Consider the following 27,814-nt stretch of genomic DNA (forward strand, 5'->3'; position numbering starts at 1 on the left):
TTAGAGGAAGCTTCTTATGTGCACTTGGGCATGTTTGATGTAAGGATTTTATAAAATTAAATATATATATATCATATAAATTAAATTAAGTAAAAATATATTTTAATTTTAGTTTTTAATTTGATATTTTTTCAACTAAATAAAATAATGTTCATTTCAATGCTTAATTCTTTTGTCTTTTTCAAAAGAGACCTTCATTTTGAGTTGCTTTTTCCATATAGGAACCAAAATTATTGTTTGCATGCTCCCTTTTGCTCTGCATTATTTCCTGTTAGTCCATTTGCATTACATTAGATACATTCCATTGTTGCATTAAACTTGTTTCATTGTTGAAACTAACATTTTCATTTGCGAATAACCCTAGCTTGCACTCAGATCATTCCTATGGTTTCCTGTGCTTTTGTGACAATTATTTTGCCTTGCAGTGAAATGTAGGATCACAGGTTACAAAAGTTCGGCTCGGTGGAAAGACGCATGACATTTTCAGGCCATAGGGGTGACAACAAGTTCTAATATGGGTCCCAAGGGTATTCTCACTCAAGAGAGACCACCATCCATTAATTCTTTGTTGCCACTTATCTGCCAAAAATCCCTCACACATTTCAGAGAATTATTAGGTTACATTAAAATCATGAAGGAAAAAAGACGTTATAGTTGTTATAAAATAGTCGAAAGGGTATTATGTAGATTTGTAAATTATTAATGGATGGACAGAAAAATGGTTCCGAATTATTTTAATTTTTTTGTTAAAACAAAATGGATAAAATTATAAAACAAACACCCTTCTTTCTTTCTTTATGTTCTTTCATTCTTTATGTCAATTGTAGAATACCCTAGAATCTAAAGGTCACCCTAGTGAAAAAAACTCTTTAATTAATCTATTTAATTAGTCTTATTAACAATGCAATTGTTCCCAAATCTTCCATTCCTTTAGTGTATCTTTGCAACTTTAGGGGCAATTGATAGTTTCATAATGTTTTTATTTGGTTCGTTAATTTTTTGTTATATTTAATGCTCACACTGATTAGGGCACCAAAAAGATTAAAAAAATCCACACCAATCAAGTATAAAAGTTATTTTTCCTTTCATGTCTTAATTTATGAATGTGGACCAATCTCTAAAATTTTAAAAATGTTGAGGATGGTAAGAAATAGATTTTTACTATTCAAGAAGAATATGAGTTTAGTATGAAAAATAATATAATTTTATTGTAAAAAATGATATTGGAACTAACTACATTGCCTAAAAATAAATTTCCTATAATTTTGAATGTGATGTTAGAAAAACGAGGTGATGGGGTGTAGAATTCCATTGTCCCACATGGCATTCAACCAAGAAACATGGCATCCCATCCCCCTAGTTGTCATACAACCCTCATTGAATCTCGAAACACCCACTCCCTGTGCCATGTATTACCAAATGTGGCCCTACTAGCATCACACTTGTCTAATCCATCTTGCTTGGTCTGAAACCATTCGAGGAATTATCCCACTCCTACCTCTGTGGAATTATCCCACTCCTACCTCTTATGACATTTACCACCCCTATAATGGAAACTCAATACAACTTCTTAGCAAATCACCTCAACCTATAGTCTTTTGCATCTCCTACGTAGTCTATCAAATGCCTCTCAAAGGCCTGGGCACTACTTTTCATCACAAGAAATGACAAGCCAAGGTTGAATTTCTCCCTCTTGGTGCCACTATTTTTTCCAAACCCAAATCTCAATACTACCTTTAATTTCCTATGGATTAGATATAGAAAGGAGAGTTTCTCGACTAGCAAGTTCCAATCCATAGTTATGGCTTTTTCTATTATTACTAGTAGTTGGTATCTTGAAATTGTCTAAATAAAGATTCTTGGTCAATTGTAAACCATTGCATGCCATCGTCTTGTCATAATTATTGTGCAACTCCATTATGACTGATGGTACTCTTCGTCAAACAAGTCCAACTCTGCTTCATCTGGATTAAATTTTGTTCGCTTCACTCAAAATTTGTTAATAAGGTATGGTTCTCTTTTATGGCTTTGACATTTTCCTCTCCACCTTCATGTTCTTTGATTGCCTCCCATTAAGGAAAATCACTCTTCTTGCTAGCTTTTTGTTTCGTTTGATATCATCGCTCGTTGGAAGTCTCTCACGTTTCCCTCCTTCATGCCTCTCAAGGTAGAGGTTGACTTAGAATCTTGGTGCATCTTTCCAACATGGCCTTATCTTGTTCCTCACAACCTCTCCTTTTCCCTTGCTTGTTTTGTTCCTGACATATTTCCTTATATCTTTCGACTCAATCTCCTCCATTATGACACCACTATGACCCATCAACGAGCATGAGTTTGATGGAGTGTTGCTTAGTACCATGAGTGGGATAGTCAAGGAAGTTTTAAAACCCACCAAAAATTGGTTGAAACAACTACATGCTTTCGAGTTTGATATCGGGCCCCCTTCAGGTGGAGCTAGCATGAGATCAAAAGGAAATGAACCTCTCATTATGACCTTCTTTCGGAACGAATAGAGAAGCACATTGGCATTCCCCCCACTACTATTTTCTCTCTATGTAGCAATTAGGAGCCAATCCAGGTCGTAGCTATAGACTCAGATCCTACCTCCTAATTCCCCTTTTTATTATGTCTCTAGTTTTCTAGTTTTCTAATACTTGCATTTGGTATCATGGCCTCTAAAGGCCAAACGTTAGTATATTCATGTTTGATTTTAAACTCTTTGAAAACTTTTTTTCTTCAATCTCTCTTATAAGGGTGCACCTTTGGATATGGTCTAGTCTTCCTAGTGATAGGCCAATTTAAAAATACTACCTCACTATGTAATCTCATGTTTTGAAGGCAATACAAATTTACTCTACAAGAAAAGTTCTTATTAGCTCAGAACTATTGTTTTAAGTCTAAGTTCAATTTTTATAGTAAAATAAACGAATTTAAACTATAATGTTTACAAAGGGTATTTGCAAAAGAAAGGATTATATATGACTACTACACATTTGCGCCTATAGATGAAATGAACACCATGAGGCTTATATTATTGCATGTGTTGTTAAGTAGAATTAAGACTTAGAGCTTTTGAAAATCCTTATATTTGATATTTCATAAGAGAAATAAAAACACATTTCCACTAGTTCAAAAAAGCATAACTATCTACCACCCACAACATGAAAACTACCTTATATCAATGCATTATATTCATCCTTACAATCATATAGCTTTCAAGAAAAATATTCAAAATAAAATTAGAATTTCCAATGCAAAAACAATTAAACCCCTATGTTCATGCACATATAATACCCCTTCATCTATGCTAACAACTTCTTTAGATAAATGGTGTACTTTGTAATTAAAACTATCTGTATATGACAAAAGGAAATGTACTCAAATACTACTCAACTCCTACAATGTTATGCATGTAGTTCCATCTTACTCTTCGAGTATTCAACATTAACTTTCGTATTTTTTGTATATGATCAAGTGGATTGTTTGATGATTTCATTAAGCTTGTAGTGGATAGATGTATGTATGATTGCCGAATATTCGGTGAATCAACCATCGAGATAAGGATTCCTATCACATTTGGTGCCCATAGTCACAGAGGGGCTCAATAGGAATCAATTGAAATACATAATGAGACCATTAGATCCTAGGGATTCAACTTTGTACGCCTCATGTGGGCAACGATCATGGTCACTAACCCTACGAATCAAAACTTGATAGTTTGAGCTTCTCTGAATTCAATGAATCTAAGCGATGCAGTGATCACAATGTCTATTAACAACCTGGAGTTTCTAGACCTAACGCTTATGGACTCCTACAAGCGAGTGGTCACAGGGTTGACGCTTATGGATGCCTATAATCAAGTCGCCGCGGGGCTAGGAGAGGCGGTGTTGATGGTGATACTTGATAACCACATCAATAGACCCCATTGTTGTTGCGACTACGACGATCGGAATGGATTTTCTGAAGGTGCGGATTTTGATGCAGGAGTGTGGATCCAGGGGTTGTCTGCTATGGCCACCACTTTCAAGGCCACGACAATGGTCACAGGAATGAGTATGTGCAATGAACCGAGAGGCAAGAGATTGAATCACTAGGGAATTTTTAAGACTTTTTTTAAGACAAAAACAATCTTTTGTCTAAAAAAATCACTTTTATTTCTGTTATTTTACATTAAAAATTAATATCAATTAGATTTTCTTAAATATAAAAATTAAGACAAAAATACTTTGAGACAAATATATTTTAAGACGAAACTTTATATTTAAGTCAAATAGACAAAACTTTAAATCTAAGACAAAAACAGTTTGAGACAAAAATATTTTAAGACAAAATTTATATTTAAGACAAAAAATAGTTTAAGAAAAAATATTTAAAGACAACTTTATATTTAAGACAAAAAACAATTTGAGACAAAAAAATTTTAAGACAATTTTATATTTAAGACAAAAACATTTAAAGACAAAATTATTTCAAGACAAAACTTTATATTTAAGTCAAAAATAGTTTGACACAAAAATATTTTAAGACAAAACTTTATATTTAAGACAATGACCACTTAAGACGAAGCCCATTTAATACAATTAAAAATTAAGACAAAAACATATCAATTTAAGACAATATTATCTAACAACTGCAAAATTGACTCTGAGAGTGCACCCTAAGTCTTCAGTTTGTAGATTACTACCAGTCCCATGCATATACCGATGTTTCTATTTCACTTACCATTCACGTTATCTTATATAAAGACAATGATTTGTTGGGCTCTTCGTTTTGTGGGGGTAGCCGACTCTGAAGAATGTGACAACTTTTCCTGACAATATTTCCTGGACATCAATTCCTCTTCTGTCCCTTCAATCTCTGTTGATACGAATAGAGACAACTTGTTTGATGTTGCATTCCACACTACTACACGGAGAGGGATTTTAAGACAATTTTTTAAGATAAAATAGATCTTTTGTCTTAAAAATTTCAATACGAGGCGCTAGTAAAAAAGGTAAAGGTAAAGGATTAGGAGTCTGTCTTTATGATATTGTGGGTTCTTCAGATAATGGAGCAATGATGACTGACAACAAATGATAGGATTTAGGGTGATGGAGGCTGAAAACAAAGGTGTGCTTTATGAGAGGAGCGATGGAGGCACTTTTGCTGAACGTGGATAGGGAGTAACATAGTTGGAATGATTTTCAAGGTCTCCATCGATTGTCTTTTAATATGTGTTTTTTTACTGTTTCATTTATTTTGAACGCAACCTTTTTTTCAAGAAAGAAAAAAACACTATCTTTGTATTAAAATATAAGGATAATACATAATTCATATTTCATTCATTATATTATCCATTCATACTTCTCCTATCATTCTTATGACCATATATTTCTATTTTCATGTTCAACAAAAAAGTGTATTTCTTAACATAAAATTGTAGCTTATAACCATTACATTTTCATAAATGAACACTTCCATTCTCTAAAGATAGAAAACTTCCATAATAATCAGGTTTGTGTTAAAATGTATCCTAAGAGTAGTTGATGTTGCTTGCGTTTACCATGATACTCTGCTTGAAGGCTAAGAAAAAACTTTTACGTGTTTCCTTTGAAATACCTCTTTTAGATAGGAGGTCAACTGTCTAATTTTGTTCTCTATATATATGATGAAATGTATATGACTAAAAGTCCTTACTAGGTTCTGAATCCTCATCATCCAATTTGCAAGTATGGGGGGATTGAAATTAGTATGCTTGTTTACCCAGTCAATGATTCCTTTTGCATCTCCATATACCTAAATTTTGTCTAACCTTAGCCATTTTGCCACGATAAGGATTCCCCATAATGTTGTAATCTCTGCTTTGTTGTTTTATCCCATTCTGCCCTCCCAACAAAAGTAGAATAAATTACCAGGCTAGTAAATATGACTGCACCACGTCTGCATATCCTTTTATTGTTGGCTCCATAAAAATACCCAACTGTATATTCTTTCCAAATATTAATGAATTTGCATTCGTTGTTTCCGTTAGAGTTGATCACTGGCCCAATCTCATTGAAAAAACAACTATCTTGATAATTTCTTCTCTAATAATCACAGTTTTCTTATAAAAAATGCTAGCGTTTCTACTTCGTCATATAATCCATATGATATATAATGGGAGGGACTTATACTACCTGTGTAAGTGAACCATGACAGAAGACATCCGAACAAGGGTTGATTAGTGCCAATGAAAGGAAGCTTCATTTCCTCCATAACCCCATCCTAAATCAACCTCAAATATGAGCATTTGATCAACAAATGATCTGTACCTTCCCCACCCCCCCATGCATCAGGGGCATATTCCAAGACCAACGAACCCACACTTTTGTAAGTTATTCCATGTCAATATATGATCATGTGTTTCCAGCTAGAAAAAACATTTTAATTTGTTCGGGGGATTCCATCTCCATATATCCTATAGACTCTTATTACAGTCATTGATCCTCCCGAGCCTTGGAAACTTAAATTAGATGTCCTATACCATCAGATTTTTCTTTTAATTTTACCCCCCCCAATATCATATAGTCCTGCTTATTACCAAGAGTGATGCAAGCAGATCGAAGCTGTGCTACGTATGGCCCCCTTTCCTCAAGATATGTCTTTGGTATGCCAAGATCTTTGACCTTTCTCAATCTCTTCTGATCAATGTTTTGAGTCCCTGTTAGATGTATCTGTTGCAAGCAGATAATGTCATTTCTATGAAGGATTTGCAGCAAATGAAAGGATAATGAATGATTTCTTGCCATCCCCATGATGGAGTCTAATCCAATTTTGATCTTGGATCCATTTCCAATTTTGAAAGGTGTCTAATTATAAATCACTCCATTGTTCCACTATTTTGTGAATGTCTCTTTTCATCCATCTTGATTGATCAAGATTACAATCGCTCGTTGCATTGGCATGGTTTTCCTTGGTAGAATCGAGCTAGTGGAGTGTTCCGAAGTGCCTCTAGTTTAAACCCCCATAAGTGATTGAAGGGGTGGAGAGGAAAGTGTTGCCCAGTTCGGAACAAGGGGTTTTAATGCACCATCCAGCCTCTAAAGGCTTGTCAGTTAAAAACAAACATCAAATCCTATCCTCTAAAGTGGGCAATGTACTCTAAAGAATCCAAGGCATCACCTGAGAGAAGCTCCAAAATGGACACTTAAAGGGTTGTCCCTTCCTTCAGAAAAGGCAGTAAGAAATCTCAAAGTAGATTAATTGTCTTTGATAGGTCAACTCCAACCCCATGTCACCATACTAGTGTTCACATTAGTGCTACAAAAATTATTCTGAAGTATTGCATCCTACAACAATTCCTAAGATGGATGCCCAAAGGGGTTCTAGAATGAGTTGCTCAGTTTTCATTGCCACATTTAAGACTTTTCAAAGGGATATTTCCCTTCAAACCATACCAATTTTTACGCTTTCACTAGTTGGTCATGTTCCTATTCGTTTATATTTTTTATTGAAAATCCAATCCCGATTTACTTGTTCAATAACGTCACGAACAATTATAGGTCAACTTCAACAAAATTGTGGGTTAGGTTGGCCTTGCTCCAAATACTATCACACATGTATATATAATCACATATTTTCCTTTTTAGTTCTTTATCTGCTAAACAAAAAGGTTTGATGCCTGTATAATTCTGTCCCAGACCTCCATATCAACACTCATAGACAATGATCTTCTTAATTATTCATCTGTGTGCACCTTAGGGTCCTTGTTGGTTGCTATATTTTGATGGAGCAATCCCTAAAAACACACCTTTTACCACAGAGATGATGTTGTTTGATAGCAAACTCCCCAACAGTCTTACACCAGAAATATAAATGGATGCTATATATCGCAACAAGAAGCATTAACATATGAATATGTGGCATACCCTAAACTTTGTGCTTTCAATCCATTTCTTTTTCTTTCATGGCAGGATTCAACCAAGGTTCAAACATGAGCACATCAAAGGTATAAATTAGTTTCATCCTTCCTCTTGTAGCTTCAAATTTTCCAAGAGGAAACTTGGGTTGTTTACTTGACATGAAAGTTGTAGTGGATGCAATTTGCTTCTTTGGAGGCATATACCCATCCTCTACACTTCCTTTATTGATCCAAACTAAGATTATATGTTGCAACCTCTAATAGTCTTTGAAATGCTTGCCTAAAACTTTAGATATGGGCCAACAATACCCTGAATTTAAGAGTAATGCTAAGCCTGAATCCTCCATAATTGATTGTTACTCTCAGCATATAATCTCATAGTTATTTTCTCATCATTGGAGAGAATATGAAATAGGCTTAAGTATGATGGAAATTTGATCACTGCCTAGAAAAAATATTTGTATGCTTGAGTTTTGCTTCTATACTTTTGCACTGAGGGAAGCATAGTGCATTCTGCTACCTAGGTGAACGTGGGGGTGGTTCATCAACTCTTTGTGTAGTAGTGCATTGAATAGGGACTAGCCTAACCCATCTAAATCTTAATCTTACATGCACAAGCTATAGGATGCATATATCAAACTTAATATATGCAATCTTGAGGTGCATATTAGTCCCGATTTATGATGAGTTTGGTAATATTTGTATGTTACTATTATACATGTACTTTTGTTTGTACAATTAATGAAAATGGAAAAATATTAAGATTTAGGATGATATTATGTCACTAGGCAAGAAAATTAGAATTAAAATTGGGCTCTCATTATGAGCTGGTTATGTAAGCAATTGGTTTAGAATAGAAGTGTTAAGTTTAGGTGCTCAACTTTGGGTTGTTTGGAGCAGCGATTACATTGATAACTTTATTACTCTCAGAAGAATCAAGCTAAAACCTAATAGGAACTTGAGGTTGTATGGCTATCATGAGGGCTCTACATCATGGCATGTTAGATGGAGTGTAGTAGAAGACCAATTCCTTATGTATGCATGGTGTGGGAACTTTGGGTTGTAAGCTTACAACAACACGAGACCTTTTTTCACGTGCCAATCTACAAATTTTGTTGTTGTGGATCTGAGAGATCCAATTCAAGGATGAAAAAGAGAGCAAGACATTGACATCGGGGAGTGTAGAAACAACTAGATGATGGTGGAGTTGGAGCATATTTGTCTTATCCTCCAGATTCTGATGAATTCTCTGTAGGGGTTTCAAATTACCAACACAACTGTCTCAAGAGTGAGAGTTTCATTACAGGCAGTCTTAAATGATGGTTCAGGAATGTGCTGCGTTTAGACAACATATTTTTCTAGTGCGTACCAATCCATAACAACTCCAAGAACATATTATATTAATTTATGTGGTGAGAAACACTTTTTAACTTTTCCTCCAGTGATGTCGACAACGACATCTTCAAGTACAATCAATATCTATTATTTGAACTGCACGAGCTTTTATGGTTATGCTTTCCCTTGTAATCATTGAGACAAGATTTTGGTGGTATTTCTATAGAAATAATCCTAGCTTTGGAGTATTGTCAGTTTAATACACACTTTTAGAGTATGCTTCTGGAGCTCTAGTTCAATTTGATTACAAATACCTTTAACAATCAATGGGGAATTTTAAAGAGAAGGCGGGTTCAAGTGGCTTTAGGACAATATACAATGGTACATTTATAAAATAACAAAAGCATGTCCTCCAATTAGGTAATCTATGCAAGAATTGAAAATAAGTTCTCTTATCAGATTTGAGAGAATTTGATGGACCTACATTATAGTGTAAATTGAAAAGGATGTCTCAAAATAGACATCACGCATCCAACCCATAGTTTATGAACATGTACATATCTTAATTCCAAGAAAGCAAAGTGAAAAGAGTAACCAAAATAGGGACTTATCGTGAAGTCACATACCCATAATTTTTTATAACCAAAGGAAAAGATAGAGTGAGATACTAAATTGATCTGATGAGCCACACAATTACATTCATAGTCCTAGGTTATTGTTATCAAAAATTAAATTGAAAACTAAGTTTGTTACCTCTACTATGAAAGGTTTAATAAGAGCTACATAATATAAAATACGAAAGGTTCCTTGGGTCTCTACTATTATAGAGAATGATGTTGGACTACAAAGAAGGTGGATTCAAGTAGCTTTGGGATAGTATACAAGGGTACATTTCCAAAATAATAGAAGCATGTCCTCCAATTAGGTAATATATGCAAGAACTGAAAATAAGTTCTCTTATAAGATTTGAGAGAATTTGATGGCCCTACATTGTAGTGTAAATTAAAAAGGATGGCTCAAAATAGACATCATGCATCCAACCCATGGTTTATGAATATCTACATATTTTAATTCTAGGAAACTTAAGAAAAGTGACAAGAGTAACCAAAACAGGGACTTATCGTGAATTCAAATACTCATAAGTTTTTATAAACGAAGGAAAAGATAGAGTGAGATACTAAATTGATCTGATGAGCCACACAATTATATGCATAGTCCTAGGTTATTTTTATCAAAAATTAAATTGAAAAATCTGTTACCTCTACTATGAAATGATTGTTAGGAGCTACATAATATAAAATATAGAAGGTTCCTTGGGTCTCTACTATTATAGAGAATGATGTTGAACTACAAAGTTATGTTATAGAAGTCCTTTTACGATAGGAGTAAAAGAAATATACCAATTAGACAATGCATATCTTTTATTACATCTACTATTGGACTACAAAACAAGATTGAATACATCATATCTAGGTTATTTTGGGGAGGTTATTCAACATACATCTCCATAGTTAGGCTAATTGACCCTAGAGTAGGAGGGTGGTGACCTCCTTGTAAGTAGGAGTAATGTGCAAAATGTGGAAAAAAACATTTCAAATATAAGCCTATGTTCTTCCTCCATAACTCTGGAAGGAATTATGCTCATTTCTCCTTGTATACAATTCTTCCATTAAGAGCTTGAGTTGGTCAAGAATTTTCATGCTGCAATACGTAACATATACATCCTCAGCCTCATGCGTTTGGCTTCAAAACTAAAACTGCAATGCATTCATAGGTTGAACCCATTTTATTAAGATGTTTTGAGTTAAATAAATTATTTTATTCCTTCATTAAGTAGAGATATATACTCTTTATTAGGAAGAGATACTTCATTCCAGTGAATAGAAAGAAATCAATTGAAACAGAGCTGAAATTGTGCTCTACCTTAAGAGCATCATATAACATATCTACTTGCATGGGAGATACTTCATGAATTTGTAAAAATGAGAAGATGGAATAAGTAATTCCAAACCCCTGAGAGTTACTTGTCCATATATTTTCAAAAAACTAGTCAATTGCAAACATGATTATTCAACTTCAAGTCTGTGTAGATAAATTCTAGTAAAGAAGCTACTTGTATACATAAATTCAAACACAGAACCAACATTAAGGGTATTATATATCATTTTTAAATTCTTAATGTTTTTATTAAGCAATACTTACCAATTAGAAATCACATATTACATTTTGACCAGACAAATTACGCATTTGTCTATCTCAGGTTAGCTTTTGATGTGATTCCTTTGAAACCTTTTGATATGCATATATTATCAGGGGTTAATCTTCATTCCATACATAGCACAATAACTAACATATATTGTTCCAGCAAGCATATCATGGATACATTAGAAAAATGGACATTCTATTGAAAACCCAAAAAGTTACTTCAACAAGATTATGATTTGGCAACGTTACCTAATGACCAGTGGGTGGAAATATACATCTCTCATAGGTAGTAGCTGATTTGGTTCAATTTTCCACCTGACAAAATGTGTTGCTGTCCCCTAAAAACTTAAAGTTAGAAAGTACCAAATTTGATATCTTTTAGTAGGCAACGTGCTATAAGTAGCAGAACACTTCCCATTAGGAAAACATTTCTAGATGATATCAAAATATATAGTTTAAGAAAACCATGAGTTCCACACTCCTCAAAAAACATTGCTCAAGACCAAGAGTGAAAATCAGTTCATTTTTGCATTTCATATTTTGTATCATATCATATGACAATACATGTACAATTCTTGTAGTTCTCTATTTAAAATTTTCAAAGAAGTCAAAAATCCAGATACGGAAATAAATGTTAATGCAATAAGCCAAAAGCCCATTCCCCCCTAGATCAAATCCCATGAATAATGAATGGATTGCATTTTGAAATGTATATAATCATAGAAAAAATTATTAATATCACTTCGAAGCTAATAAAAAAGATCTACTCAAAGGTAAGAAAAAATTATAACCTACTATGAAAGGTCCAACTTCCATAACAATTGTGTAACAATCGTACAAGTGTATTTTCATTCTGACAGTAAAGGAAGTTTCAAAAGGTGCACAATGTGATTTATCGTTGATGTTAAAATCCAACACAAAGTTAAATCTCTTGACAGATTTTAGCCAATGACAAGACGAAATGGCTTGACAATTTTGGCATCTCATCTCATGCAATGATTGAATCCCTTTAAATTAACTATTTCTCCTGAATTTGTAACAATCCTTAATACACTCTTCTAAGTACAAATTACTAACAACGTTAATTGCATCTCTTTGTGAATCCACTCTGAACCCTTGCAAAACCTTTTATAACATACTTGGAAGCTGGTAAGATATCCTTCTATAGATTTCCAGCCATCCCAAACCTTGACAATTCCCCAACATGCAGTCTCAATGAAATGAGATTTTCCCAGGTGTCTATAAATCTCTTATTGCAAGCAGATCACTTTAGCTAAAATATCAAATATAAATAGACATCACTGGAATCCATAAGAGGCTACTACTCCCAACTTCCAAGCTCATCCCACCAGAGAAACCTTTTGTAAATCTAAAAAAAATATATCTCCTTTACCATGCCAGCTACGTCAATCTAGATTATAGTAGTTGTGACATGTACCTATATAAATACTTATCTGAAAGGTTTTCATTGACCCCATGTCAAAGAGGAATTATCTGATTCAATACTAAGATATTTCAAAGAACTGATGAACTTATTTTATTTTGATGGTCCTGAAATCCCTTTCAAATTGAGACTTGTATGAGGAAGCATGGAGCCTTTAGTGGAATTGTATGGGCCTGAATTGGCCTATGACAAAGGAAAAGATAACCTTTTCCTTCTATATGAAATAGGCTTTGTGTTAGGAGTCCCAGGCCTTTATTTTGGAGTACTTAGTGATTTGACCTTTGCTTTGGCAAACTTTGTAGATGCCATGTAGTTGGGAATTATAGGAGAGCTCATAAGGCTATCATCATCTCTCATAGAAGATGTACCTACTACATCGTTATGAGAGTTGTATCTTGGTTTTTCTGACCTCAAAACATTGTCATCACTCTTTTTTTTGTGCTCATCAATGACATCTTGTTCGGTATGGAGGATTTTGAAAGGGGAGTAAATGGATTAGATATTATGCGACCAATGTTGGCCAATTCTGCATTATGCTGCTTTAACTCTATATGTGAATTTTTTTGTCCAATATCACCTATAGTTTGAAGATTCATGTTAGAATTTTCCTTCATGGTCATCCCGTGGTTGTCCCATGGTCTGGTTTCCATCTAGTGATCTAACTAGCTCCATCCCCAGTGAGGCTTCTCGGGATCAATCTCCATCAACTTGGTTTGGACTGATTTTGGAGGATTCTTCCATAGTTGTAAACATGCAAGATTTACCAAAATGTGTCAAACATTGTTGAATTTGGCATATTAGCAGTTTCAAGCAACAGTTAAGCACATACATGATGAGAAAATGCATAGGCCAATTCCCTCTCTCGCTTAATAACAACCTCTATTTTTATTTTCCGTCTAGCCTCAATTTCTTCCTTGGTTAGCATGTTATTGTCCCAATCTTGTTGATGATCAACTTCAAACTATTCAGAAACAACAAGATTTTAGTCTTTGGCAAGTGCAAATGATGGACAACAAAGTGACAATAAAGAAACATGCATTATTTTCATTGAAACCAACTGAATTTCCTTAAGAAAATAACTACAGATACACAAAACTTGCTTCTTTTGTTGGACTGAAACAATTAATGCTTTCAATAATAGAAAGAAAGAATATATGAAATACTAAAGCTGCAACATAACTTGTTTGCCATAACATACAATAAAGCAGGTATAGATCACCATAAACTACAAAATTTCATACTCATTGTATAAAGTCTTTGACATTAAATCTATTTCTCCAGCCAAGAATGGCCATTCCCACGTAAACATAATTTGAGAGTCTATAAATATGCTATAATATAATCACCCAACATTGGAAAAAGTACATCAAAGGTAAAAACAACCTCTATTCAATAAAACATAGAAGAATTTATAAGAAAATATAGTTCTAATAACTGACACCTCAGAGTATAGATGTTAAGGTATATGTTTAAGAAATTCTCTGCTTGTCTTTGTCCTTGGATAATTCTATTGGTGAAAGGCAGAATTCTGATCCTTCTACAAGTCACCTGCACAACATCATGTTGTTTAAATGAAACTTTACATATTTGTAATGCTTTATGTCTCACCTTCAACAAATGGGGAAGTTAGTTGCACATTGTAATCAAATAAAAAAATATTTGTTAATTGGAAATGGTACACATTATTATCATGATCAATGAAACTAAAACTAAGAAAATTGTAGCCCCAACTAAAAGGAATTTATTTTTTGCAAGAACTTGTTTCCAAGAGTATTGAATCATCAAATATTGACTTCTCAAGATACAGTCGTAGCTTTTTTGAGGTCATGATTTGTTCTTTTTGTTTAATATGATTTTATATTGGACTTATTACTAGCTGCTTGGGTAATTGCAATGGATCTGACATCTGTGATGATGTATGAGTACTGTCTTTGAGGTTGGGTTTTAATTTTTAGTTAGACATCCTTACCTTTTTGGTTGTATGGTTCCATGCCCTTGTCTGTTGGATGTTTTGCACACATATCCTGATAGATTGTGTTATAAGTTGGAGAGCCCTAAAGTATAAGTTTGTTGACAAGGAGTTGCCTTCATATAGTACAAGTAAGTTGTGGAACCAATGTGGCCCTTCTTCAAAGGTTTGGACGCGTTTTGAGTTTGTCGAGCCCTTTGAGAGTGACTTCATGATCATCTTGGTTTTTAGATCAATTTATCATTGTGGTTGGTGGAGTAGGTCCATATGGAAATAATCCATTTATAGTTTGATACCTAAAACAAAATCTACTCCAACATTTGTGAGTCTACCATGGTAGGGTTCCACCTTGTGCATTGGCCCTTCACACTTAATGTTGATGAAGAAGTGTTCAAAAAGCCCAAATGCTCAACCTGTTTCTCATCAAGAATGTTTAGTGTGCTATTAGGATCAAGTATAACATTTACACATTAATTTTTTAAATCTATTTAGCTAAAAATTTGTATGCCTTGGTATCCATTTTGGTGAAGTCGCCAAGGGCAAGGTATCTATTTCACCAAAGTCACCTAAGACTTGTACATTCACTTGAAATAGTCCACTTGAGAATATTACAATATAGTGTAGCTTGCTTATAATATTTGAGGAAGATCTCTTTAGCTAATTTAGTTGTGTCTCAGAATCTATTCCCATTTTAGTGAACATCTCTCTAAAGGATTTGAACCTCAGTAAAGGATATGAAATATGCCCACATTACCATCAAACCAAACCATGTTAACATCAAGGATGATTATTTGGAATGGCATAAGATTGACTAGGCTTTATTTTTTGTGGAAACGATAATATTGTGCCATATATGGGAATGTTTCTCCATTTGGTTTGGGTGATATTGCAGCTTTTGGATTAGATTTTTTTCCCTTAAGCTAAAGGAAATATACAGTGCAACTCCTTGGGATATGGAAATATACAGTGCAGCTCCTTGGGGGTGTGTTTTTAAGAACTTCCAACCAAAAAAGCAAAATCTCAATTGTGATCCTACTAGAATCTTCTATATTTGGGTTATTATTGAGTTCAATACACTTTTTTTTATCACCTTCATTAGGAAAGGGGTCACTCTAGGGGATTGTAGGATGGTTTGACAGTTTGGGAGAAGGTATCTAGAATGTTGTAAACTTGATTAGTTTCTAATACTTGCTGAAATATCAAGGTTGTGCCACATAATGGGATCGTACACTAAAACCATTTGATTTGGGAAAGATTGCCATTTTTGGATAAAATATAGATTTCCAATGTGGCTCCGCGAGATGTGTTTCTCAAAGAATTTATATCATCCAAAAATTCTAAACCCTGACTGAATTAGTCTTATGGGAATGGGTTATTGTTGATTTCAATGCTATCTTTTCTCTCCCCTTCAATAGGAATAGGTTATTGTTGAATTCAATGCTCTCTTTTCACTCCCCTTCACTGCGAAAGTTATTTTTTTTTCTAAAGGTGGTTGGAGGATCTGATTGGGAAGAAGTATTTGGAATTGCATAAGGTTGATTGATCTTTTTCTTTCCACAAATTGGTGATGTCGTGCTACAAAATAGGGATGTTACTCCTTTTGAGTTTTATGTAAGAATGCAGTTTGTAGATTATTGTGGTTACATTATTTTCAACTAGGATGTGTAGGGACCTGTCCCATTGAAACAAAATCCCATACCTGATGTTTCAACACTTTGGGGACATGGAGAATCCTAGGAAATGTCCTTGAACAACTAGGGACTTTATCAGGGACTTGCTGGCCATCTCCATGATGTTCGAGACAAATTACAGGGATGTTTTGGATAGATTTTGGGGATGTTCTTGGCATATTTCAGAGATGTTCTGGGTAGATCTAGGAATATTCCAAGCATGTATCTTTAGTTTTGACAATCAACATTGACGATTGGACAATATGAACATTTTTCCTATTTTTTTTGTATTACACTGAATCTAAATTTTCTATATAAGTTGCATCCCAAAACATTGGTTTTGTATGATGGGATTCAATTTGGGGTTCTGGTGATTTAATTATTCTCTTTTTAGCGACAACATTACAACAAGAAAAGCCTACATGTCAAAAAACCAGGAAATGCAACATTTCAAAGGGCTGGTCCTTTTGGGTTTTGATCTTATTCTTGTTTTTGGGGTCATCTAAGATTTTACATATTGTGCATGGGTTTTTAGGAGTCGTTAAATTCCATTTTTTCCATCATCCCAGCCTCAAACGTTGTGAAAACAATCAGATAGTTGTGACTTGGATTACGTATTAAATGTTTGAACAAATTTCCTATTCAATCACCCTTTTAATCTCAAAGATGAATTTAATCTCTTTACAAAACCAAGGTATTTTGTAGTGTTTTTCAAGACAACTGTAAGAATATGCAGAACCTATTGAGGAGGAAATGCCTTCAAAGTTTTAACATAATGACCATTAACAAAAAATATGAGGAAGGATATATTTTGCTTATTTAATCCTTAGAATTTGATAAGCTTTTGACCATAGTTATGGGATTTGTGTTTCTGCATGTTCAAATCCACTCAAGATATGTTTCAAGCTTGGAAGTGTTGGAGATCCACTCAGGATAGCCAAAAGTGTCCAGTCGTCAGATCCTTAAAAACTTTTTTCAAAATATAACATAAAATATAAAATAAAATTTAAAAAAGGCCAAGTATGGGGACCTAAAATCCTAATTTTTCCTTATAAAACAACCCTTCCCTCATCCTAAAACAGATAAATCCGAGCCTTTCATATCAATCAACATTTCTAAATTTTGTAATAGATATTTGTAGCGAAACACATTTGAAAATGTGAATTTTCTATGTTTTTAATAAGTGTGGACACATGTTTCTAATACCATTTTTATGTATCCATATCTTAACTTAATTTATTTATTTTTTAATTTTTTTTTTGTATCTGTTTGTTGTGTGTAAAGTTTTCCTTTATCCAAATCTTGAGTTTTAAGAAATATGGTGTATCGGTATCTTCATGGGTATATGTTTCCATGCAACTTAGCTTTATTACTCATGCAACATGGAGGTGATTTAAATAGTTCTAACTTATCAGATTTCAAGAGAATGGGAATAATAGATTTTGTTGTAATTGTAATTGTTATGAGCTTCTTGTGTGTGTGTTGGCAAACTTATCTATTTTTTGTGATGTAATTTGGACAAAAGACATTTACGTTTTGGGAATATGAAACAACTTTGAAAGAGTTGAAGTAGTGAAATTTGTTGCATGTAAGAGGTTGGTATTAATAATTCAAAGCTAGGAACATGTTCTTGAGAGGTAATGTAGGGACCTAGAAATTGAACTCTAGGAAGAAAAGAAAAGAAACAACTCTACTTTGGTAGAATTCAAAAACCTTGAAAGGGCAAGGTACATCCTCATATTTGCATGCACTCTAGTTCTCTTCTACTCCAATTATAATGATAAATGTTGTGTTGATATTTTCCTATGGTCTTGTAGGGTAGAGTGAATAATGATTAACTCTATTACCTTTTATTTTAAGGATGGAATCATTGTTAAGCATGTTTATTTTTCCCTATTCTTTTAAGAAGCTGTAGGTGTGTTATTGCTTTCCAAAATGCTAAACATAATATTTTGTTTACGTCTTTTTTAAAATTTTAATGCTACATTGTGCTTCTGCTCTTATGTGCATGAAACTTGAAGGTATCAACTTTACCCAAACCAATGATTGAAGCAAGGGAAACCAAGGGTTCTATTGTTTCTAATGATGGAAGGAATAGGTTTTGTGCCTTGGAGTCATTATTTTGTTCTTCCAAGAAGAGTATGAGTTTCCTCTGCATGTTCATATTTAGAGTTGAATTGGTGTAGGTTGTTTCCATAAAAAGTTTTAGAGTGTTGGAAATGTGGCCCTTAAACTAGGGTCTAGAGCATTTACAACATAGGTTTGATGGGAACGGTTTTGGGTTGGTTGATGACAAGTAGAGGCTTTGATTTGTGGCATGTCATGCTTTCCCTCTTCCTTGGGCTTTAATTTGTGGCATTTCATGCTTTCCCTCTTCCTTGGCCCTCCTTTCTCAAAAGAGGCAGGTTGAGACATTTTTACCTCAATCTTGAATTATATGCTTACATTTGAAATATAGATGTCCCACACTAAATCTACATGATTTGGTCTTAGACTATAATTGATCATCAATTTAGCTATTAGTTGTTCGATAAATTTATTTTTTGTAAAATTATAATAAGCTATTAATGTTGATGTTCATTGATAGGTGGTCTTCATTGGAGGTCGCACACAATCGGGTACCATAAAACCTGAAGAAGGGGATCAACATCCTTATGTTGTTTCGAATTGTGAACATGCAAAGAAGAATATATTTCCATCTGTTTTGAATATACAAAAGATACTTCACACGAGACCTTTCCTCATCAAGATTATTGAAAATTTTATGAAAGGGTTTTTGCAGTCCCCTGAGCTTTTTGAGGACAATGGAAGGAAAAAACTTGAAATTTTTACTGCACTCAGTCTCTTAGAAATTACCTGGGCTTTCACCAGAAACCGTTTTTCAACCATTTCTCAAAGACAACCTTGTTTCCAAGGGGATTATGCTTTCATTCATCATAAATATTTTCAAGGAGTATCTGGTTGAAAACAATCTTGATGATCTCATAACATTGTTGAAGTGAGGGAAGATAGAAGATAATCTTCTTGATTTGTTCTTAATATATAAACATGCCAATGAAACTTTTGCAGAACACTTCATGTGGGAAGACTTTTTTGTTGGAACCAAACTGTCTACTTAAAGTCACATGTTTTTGTTGTTGATTGTTACTAAAATATGTCTTTTTTACTTTTTGTGTGGCAGTAAGGAGGGTTTGGATGCTCTTGTCAAATATAATGAAAAGAAAATTTTTGATGTGAAATTGAAGGACATGAAGAGTGCATTAACAACTTTGATTGTAGAGAATGTTGATATTTTAGAAGTCATTGAAACAGTAAAGCAACACCATAAAGAGTCAAAGTTACCTAATATTGAAGTAGTGTGTATCTTATGGAATGTTATTATGGATGTTGTAGTGGTTTGGCAAAAACCAACAACAAAATTTAAATTTGGCATTGCATCAAGTTAGTATTTAATCTTTTCTGACCATGTACTATCTTTTTTTTTACCATATGTGTTATGCCTCATCATATCATTAACAATTTTATGGATTTTTACTGAATTTTGAAAAGTATTTTCTTCTTGTTAAGTGTTTAATATGTTTACAACTTTTAGTCAATATTAGAATCTAATGGGAAAATGGGTCCATGGATAACTGTTTTAAGGGTCATCCCTGCGACTTGCATTTTTCTACTTTTAAGAATCATGTTTTGTTACACACTTTGATCCTTTCATTGATGTGCATGAGAAAATAGAATGTTTCAATTTCATAGACAACATTTGTTAAAATCTAATGCAATTGTGGATACTTTGTTTCTTGCTCTGGATATCATGTTTTTGCTTCTTGCACATGTTTGTTTTGTTTTATTGATGTATATATAAATATTTTTATCAAACTATCAATTCAGTAGATATTTTTTTTGGAAATTAATTACAAAATGTATACAGATGCAGTATTGAATCCTTCAACCTGTGTTTCCATGAAGGTTTCATTCAATGTAAAGAGTGTGCGTGTCTTTTCTTGGCCATAAATATGGTTACACTGGATTTTCTAACATATGATACATTTTTTAAAGTCTTTTGTTAATGTGTTTTCATTTTATCTCACTTGGAATTCATAAGTCAATAATTTGTTCATGCTTGTGCTAGATTGGATGTTAATTCCATTTTCCATCAAAGGTGCTACAAGGATCAAACTTAACAGTCAGAGCATGCATTTAATGTCAAGAGATATCTCCTTTGGTTTGAGGGAATTATTATCTTGCAATTGCATTGTTTGTATGTAGTATGTGGGGATTAGTTATGCATGCAATGTTTTTATCCATGACTTTCCATCGAGCATGTTCTTTTTTTTCTATGGAAAATTTCCTTGGGGAAATCCTTGAGGGGATTCCTCACATTCATGTGAATGGAAACCATGGTAAATGTTGCTGGTGTATATGTTGTACTCCTAACCAAGAGGGACTTTGCAGGACTAGAACACATGACCTCTTTGCCTTAAAGATGGTCAATTCAAACCAATTGAGATAACCCACTGGGTTACCATAATGTACTTATCAACTTTTGTGTGCAATATTTCTAATGATGGTTATCCATCTGACATGGATATTTTCCTTTTGCATGTAAAATGACAACATCTTTTGTTTTTTGGTTGGCATTTGGAATTCATTAGTTTTCTAGTTATTTTATTTCGAGTCTTAACAGTTCAATTATCAGAAGTTTTGTACATGGTTTTTATGGAAAATATATGAAGCTTACATATATTACTAAAATTATTCTCTACTTTATTGAATTATCGGGTTAAGAGATGGGCACAACACCTTAACAATTTATGTAAAATTGCAAAACTACAGTTGGAGATAATGTACAAGATTCAAATTCAATGTTATGAGGATGTTATACTCATGAAATTGTTTCCTGAAATTGTGAGGTATCTCTATGAAAAGGAAGTTCTTGGTGAAGATACTATTATGTTGTGGTTTTGCAAAGGTAGTAACCCAAAGGGTGGGTATTAATATCCTAACATTTTTTTATTCTTTGTTTTTTTTACCTTTTTGTTATGAGGAAATGCAATTAATTTAGGTTTAGAAAAATCTAATTGTATGATTTAGAGAGTTTTAAACTCTATTAAAATGATAATTAAAATGCTTGATTAAGAAACTTTTGGGATTTCATAAAGCTAATATTGTTCTTATAGTTTGAGTTTTGTCAGGGTGAAAATAAGATCTGATGTGATTTTGGGCATTTCAGGAAAACCTTTGTGAAGTCACTAGATCCTTTTGTGAAATGGTTGGAGGAAGTTGAAGAAGAATAATAATGTGAACTTATATTAGAAGCTTAATTATGACTACAATAGTTGGGGGGGACGTGGGAAGGAGGGAGGTTGGGAAGGGCGATTAAGATGTTGGTTGCAACTCTCATATTGCATTCAGTTGGTACATCAACTGATTTACATAGATAATAAGTTTTCTATTGAAAATTTATGAGATCCTAGTGCTATATTCATGGAGTATGGTGTGCTAACATAAATACTTTAATTGGATTCTATTGGAATTTGCATTGCATATAAATTTATAATTGTTGTTTAGTATCTATAGTTTCCCTTGTGATTTTATTATTTTATAATTTAATTAAAGTTTTAGAATTTAGAATTTATAAAGTTTCAAAGTCTAATTCTTTGAAGGGTGCTAGCTCAATGGAAGAGCACCTGCTTTACAAGTAGGTGGTTGGTGGTTCGATTCCATTGTGCCCTAATATTCATGGGGAATGGTGATGATCACTATCCATCCATATATATGTATCAATAGTGAGGGTCATTAAATGACCATCATCAAAAGTCATTTTTTTTAATATATGAAATGGTGACGATTAATGAACGCCTCATATATATGCATCAATAATGAGGGTCATGAAAGGTCCATCATCATAAATCATTGTTGTAAATTTGAGATGCAAACTTGGGTGCCAAAACAAAATAGATGTAAGAAAATACATAAAACAAGATGCACAATGGGGCTAAAAAATGGTGAAACTAAAGATGCCATATTGGATGCTAAAAATGATGCATAATCAAATGAAAATTCAGAATCAAACTTAGACACTAAATGATATTTAAATGTGGCCACAAAATGAGGCAAAAAATGATGCAAATTTGGATGGCGAAAATGATGTAAAATTAGACACCAAAAAGGATGCAAAATTGGATGAAAAAGTGGACGTAAATAATGGTGGAACATTGGACACATAAGTAGACACAAAAAATAGTGCAAAAATGGGCATAAAACTAGCTCAAAATTGGATGCAAAAAGTGATGCAAAACTTGGTGCAAAAACAAATGAAAAAGTGGACGTAAAAAATGGCTCAAAATTGAATGTAATAGTAGACACAAAATGGGATGCAAAGTTGGACACAACACATGGCTTAACATAGGATGAAAATATAGATGCAAATTTGGATGCTCAAAATGATATAAAATTGGATGCAAGAAATGGTGTTAAAAACAATGCAAAATTGGATGCAGCAAATGATGCAAAATATGGTGCAAAATGGGATGTGAAAAAGGGAGACAAATCAAACGTAAAAGTGGATGTAAAAAATGGTCCAAAAAGAGATGCAAAAATGGGCACAAAAATGCTTGCAAAATTTGGTAGTAAATCAAATTCAACACATGGTGCAAAGATAGGCACTAAAGCTGGTGCAAAATTAGGTACAAAATTAGAAGCAAAAACTAGTGTAAGACTAGATGAAAAACCTGGCGTAAGACTAGATGCAAAACTTGGCACAAAATGGATGCCAAAAAAGATGCTAAATTGGATGCAAAAGATGGCGCAAAAATGGAAGCAAAGAATGACACAAAATAGGAAGCAAAAACGATGAAAAATAGATGCAAAAAATGGCACAAAAGTAGAAGCAAAACCTGTCATAAAATCAGATGCAAATCTTGGTTCAAAATTTGACACAAACAATGATACATAATCTAGTGTAAAAAAGGATGCAAAATATGGCGTGAAAAATGATGCAAAATCAAGAGCCAAAAAGGACGCTTTAAAAATTATACAAAAGAGTCATATTTAGTGCCAATTTGCTCATCCCAATTGTAAAAAAAATCACTAAAATCTAGCACTAAATTTGGCACAAATTGTTGGTTTTGTTGTAGTGTAGGGTGTTCTGAATAGAGTATTGTGCTTCTCTAAATTAAAATCAATTCCTGCAGCGATCACCTTATTCATTGCCCATTAAAACCATGTGGATATTTCACACAGATTCTGTAGAGCACAACAATCAGGAAACAAGTCACAGGAGGACTAATCTCGAAACAAAATCAATGCATAAAACATAGTCTTCAAAGCAATATGAGCACAACTTCCGAAACAGGCACTTGACATAGGGGTAAAACAATGAGGATGCCAAAACTGCAACTGCAACAGATGGATGATCTCATCCTTCTAAAACCCTCTCTGATACAATTTGTTCATTGCCTAGTGAGACCCCTATTTATTGGGAACTCAACAATGAAGAGGATTCTACATACAAATTTATATAGGATAATCAAATTACAAACCCCTTAAATCCATGGTGAATTCAACCCTAGCCTTGATTTCCAAGAATGGTAGAGGGTGAAAGAGCTCCTAACCAGTGCCATTCCAGGAAATTAGGGGTGATTGGAAGAAAATCCGAGCTGTGAATAGGCTAATCATGGCTTGGAATGTTCAACGAGCTTATAGTTTTCACGGCTAAAATATAATAATTATTTATTTTTTAAATAGTTTTTGGACTGACTATAGAAAAGAGGTGTAATATAAAAAAAATTCCCTTTCAAAATATAGAATCCCTTAAATTTCACCCATGGGTTAACATTCGCCTCAAATTTTTCTATGAAGAAAGGAAAGGAGAGAATACGTTGAAGCAAGAGGGAAGGGAAATCGAGTTTTTGGTCAAAGTTTGCCCTATTTTTCTCTCACACATGCAAATATTCGAAGTTGTTGCAGGGGTCGAAGTTGCGGACCTACTGCAAGTCCAAAATATTGAAGTTGGTGGCCGAAATTCTAAGTTTGGTGTAGTTTTGGAAGGGTCTTACTTTTGTTGACTTGGTTTTTAATTTGACCTAACTAGAAGGGATTCTTGGAGGGTTGACATGGTGCTGGAGGAGGCTTTCGTTTTGATTTTTGGGTCTTGGTTTTTTCATTTGAGGCAAATTCTATAAGAAGAGAAGAGATTTTCTGAGTTCCCCTTACATGGGTTTTTCCCTAGCTTAGAGCCTAATTTTTGTGTTCATTGTCTTTATTATCTTTTCACTTGATAATTGTTTGACGAAAAATATCTAATAAATAAACAAAAGAAGATAAATAAAGTTCACAAACAATTATTAAGGTTAAGGATAAATTGAATTAATAAATTCCCTATGCATTCTCTAACACTAATACTTATCTCGATCAATAATTCAATCAAAATTGAATTGAAAAAAAGGCCATCAATCAGGATTTAATATTGACATTAATGTACAAAATTTGTGGATTTAATCATAGCTTTTGAGTACATGAATTCTCAAAAAAATCATGACAACATGAAATGTTTTGCACGAAAAACATACCTCGTAAGATCTGGCCCAAATATAACGAATCTTCTACAAAATTCAGTGCTCTACAATAGTGCAAAAAACCCTCTTTTGCAAAGAATTGGAACCCATTCTACCTTCTCCAAATTGTTATTTATAATTTACAAAAAGAAAAATAAAAAAGGAGAGTTGTTGAAAGCAGTTTAGATCCATGATCTTAAAGCTGAAAAGTTCATCTTTTTATTTTTATTGGTGCAATTCCATTGATGCCAAACTCCTCAGGTTCTTTCTCTCTAGCTAATCTTATATGAAATAACGAACATAAAAATAAAAACCAATCAAAATTCAAGAGAAAAACTCAGCTTTCTAAAATTGGGACAAACAAATTAATGAATTCCAATCCCATTTGATAATTTAATAGAATAAAATTATAGATTCTCATCACGGAAAATTTTAAGGGCTAATATTCGCAGGTGGGCTATTTCTCCATGCTTTTTTAAAAGAAAATATTCACCAATTTCCTTTTTTTAGAATGATTCACCCAAATTTTATAGTACACCATTATTTTACCTTTAAAATCCCAAAAATATTATATTGACTACTATAAAATCATTAGAAATCTAAATATTTCTATAAAAATATCACCACAAATTCTACAATTTTCATATTAGGGACTAGTAAGATTCGCCAAGGTTTCTAAACTTTTTCTCTGATTCTCATTGCTTCTCTTTGGAGATTTTCTTTGGAAAAATGGATAAACTAAAAGGAATTTGCAATAGCAAGATGATTTAGAGCAATGGAAATTTTCTAAAACAAATTTAGAAAACTACTTTTTGTTGCAAATTCAAAGATGTTACTTCGGCTATTTTTTTTTGGAATGTTTAATGATCAAATATAGTCATGCAATCACTTTGATATCCTTATCAACGAACTCTCATTTTCATTTTCCCAAATTTCTTTGAGTAAACTCAAGATATGGTCAATTAAAGTTTGGGTTCCAAAAATGGCAATTTGCTAGAAAAGTTTGGGTTCCAAAAATGGCAATTTGCTAGAAAATAAACAGTTTTGAGCAATCTTTGCACCGTGAGGTGCTCTACAACCCATCCGGCGGACTGGTACAAATTACATGCAGCGGGGAGCCCAGGCCGTCCACAATGCCAATCCCGACGTGCTGGTTATTATGTCGGGGCTCAATTACGACGCCGATCTTAAGTTCTTGGCGTCGAAGCCGGTGAGTCTGCCGTTTACCCACAAAATCGTGTATGAGATGCACTGGTATTCATTCACAGACGGGAAGCCCTGGGAGCATACGCCGACCGACAAGCTCTGCCAAACTGTGACGGCCTGGGTAAAGGACCATACTGCATTTGTTACCAAAACCTTATCTCCTCCGGCGCCGCGGTTCATCAGCGAGTTTGGAATTGATGAGCGAGGAACGAATGTGGGCGATAACAAATTCATTAACTGCTTCCTTGCCTTTCTTGCCGCCGGGGATTACGACTGGGCGCTCCGGACTCTGCAGGGGAGTTACTATATTCGTAATGGGAATGACAGAGACTTCGAAGAGACTTACAGGATCTTTAATGCACGCTGGGACGATCTCAGGGATCCCGCATTTCTTTCCAAGCTCCGCTCCTTGCAGAAGCCATCCCAAATTTGATTTATTAAAGAGATCTACGTCACTGTTTTCTTAATTTTAGCTTATGGTTTTATCTTGTTTTTCGTTTTTGTATGTTCACTTTGAATCTATTTGGAAAAGTTAATTGTAAATTTCAAGTAACTGAAATCTACAACCGTAAATTTCAATCTTAGTTTGTGAAGGCAAATTTGAAAAAAATTGTATTTAATTTTGACGTTATATTCATTTTGATCCTTCACTTTCAGCACAAGAATATTAAAAATGTGATTATAAAATCTTTGAAGTGTGAATTTTTGTGTGGTGATAGGGTGCTATGGTTTGCAAGATAAACTATCATAAGTTTATATAAAAAGTCAATTAAATTTAACTTTAGTGGTTCTCATGGAAACCGGATACTTATAAAAAAATAAAAAATTTAATACTTGTAAGTGTAATGTTATATATATAAATAAATAAATAAATAAATAAATAGTATGTTTATTTTAGAATATTTTTAGTATTAATTATAGATAAAAGATGGAGAGTTATCTCAAAAATAGTCTTATTTTTATTTTTAATTAATTAAAAAAATATTATATAAATATAAATTATGGTTTTTTTAGTATATGATATTTTAAACCATGGTATTAGCTCATAGTAAAGTCTATTTACAACTTAAAAATCTCCATTTACAATTTAACGATCTATATAAGAAAATGATTATGAATATATTGATACTTGAATATCTTGTTAAATGTTTTTTTTAAATGTATATATATTTCATTCATGTATTAATTCATTTTATTATTATTATTATTTAAAATATAATTATAATTTAAATCATTTCTGTATTGAAGCTTCTGTGATCCATAATGAATTAAGCAAAGTCTTTGGGTAGAAATCACATACAAGAAATTTTTGGCCGACACGTTTTGAACCAACAAATGTGGAACACACTTGCTTGTTGGTTCGAAACGACTCGGCCAAAAATTCTCTTATGTGATTTCTACCTAAAGACTTTGCTTAATTTAAATCATATTTATGATTTTTTCAAATATTGAATGATTTGAAGTGTATTGCGAGATAAATTTTTTTGATACTTATTGATGTTTATCAATCATTTGATTGATATAATTACATTAGTTATAATTAAATTTTAATTA

The 27,814-nt window shown here is 33.3% G+C and overlaps 2 pseudogenes; one reads left to right on the forward strand and one right to left on the reverse strand.

The window, feature by feature from the left end:
- The first annotated feature begins 1,919 nt into the window (after positions 1-1,919).
- On the forward strand, positions 1,920-26,693 carry LOC149142878 (glycosyl hydrolase 5 family protein pseudogene; annotated as a pseudogene).
- LOC149142879 (protein IQ-DOMAIN 2-like) lies at positions 12,870-19,391 on the reverse strand (annotated as a pseudogene).
- Positions 26,694-27,814: the final 1,121 nt, after the last annotated feature.

This window comes from Pinus tabuliformis, chromosome X (genome assembly GCF_031772625.1).
Source record: "Pinus tabuliformis cultivar Carrire ecotype Pingquan chromosome X, CPIR1, whole genome shotgun sequence".
In the NCBI taxonomy this organism is placed as follows: domain Eukaryota; kingdom Viridiplantae; phylum Streptophyta; class Pinopsida; order Pinales; family Pinaceae; genus Pinus; species Pinus tabuliformis.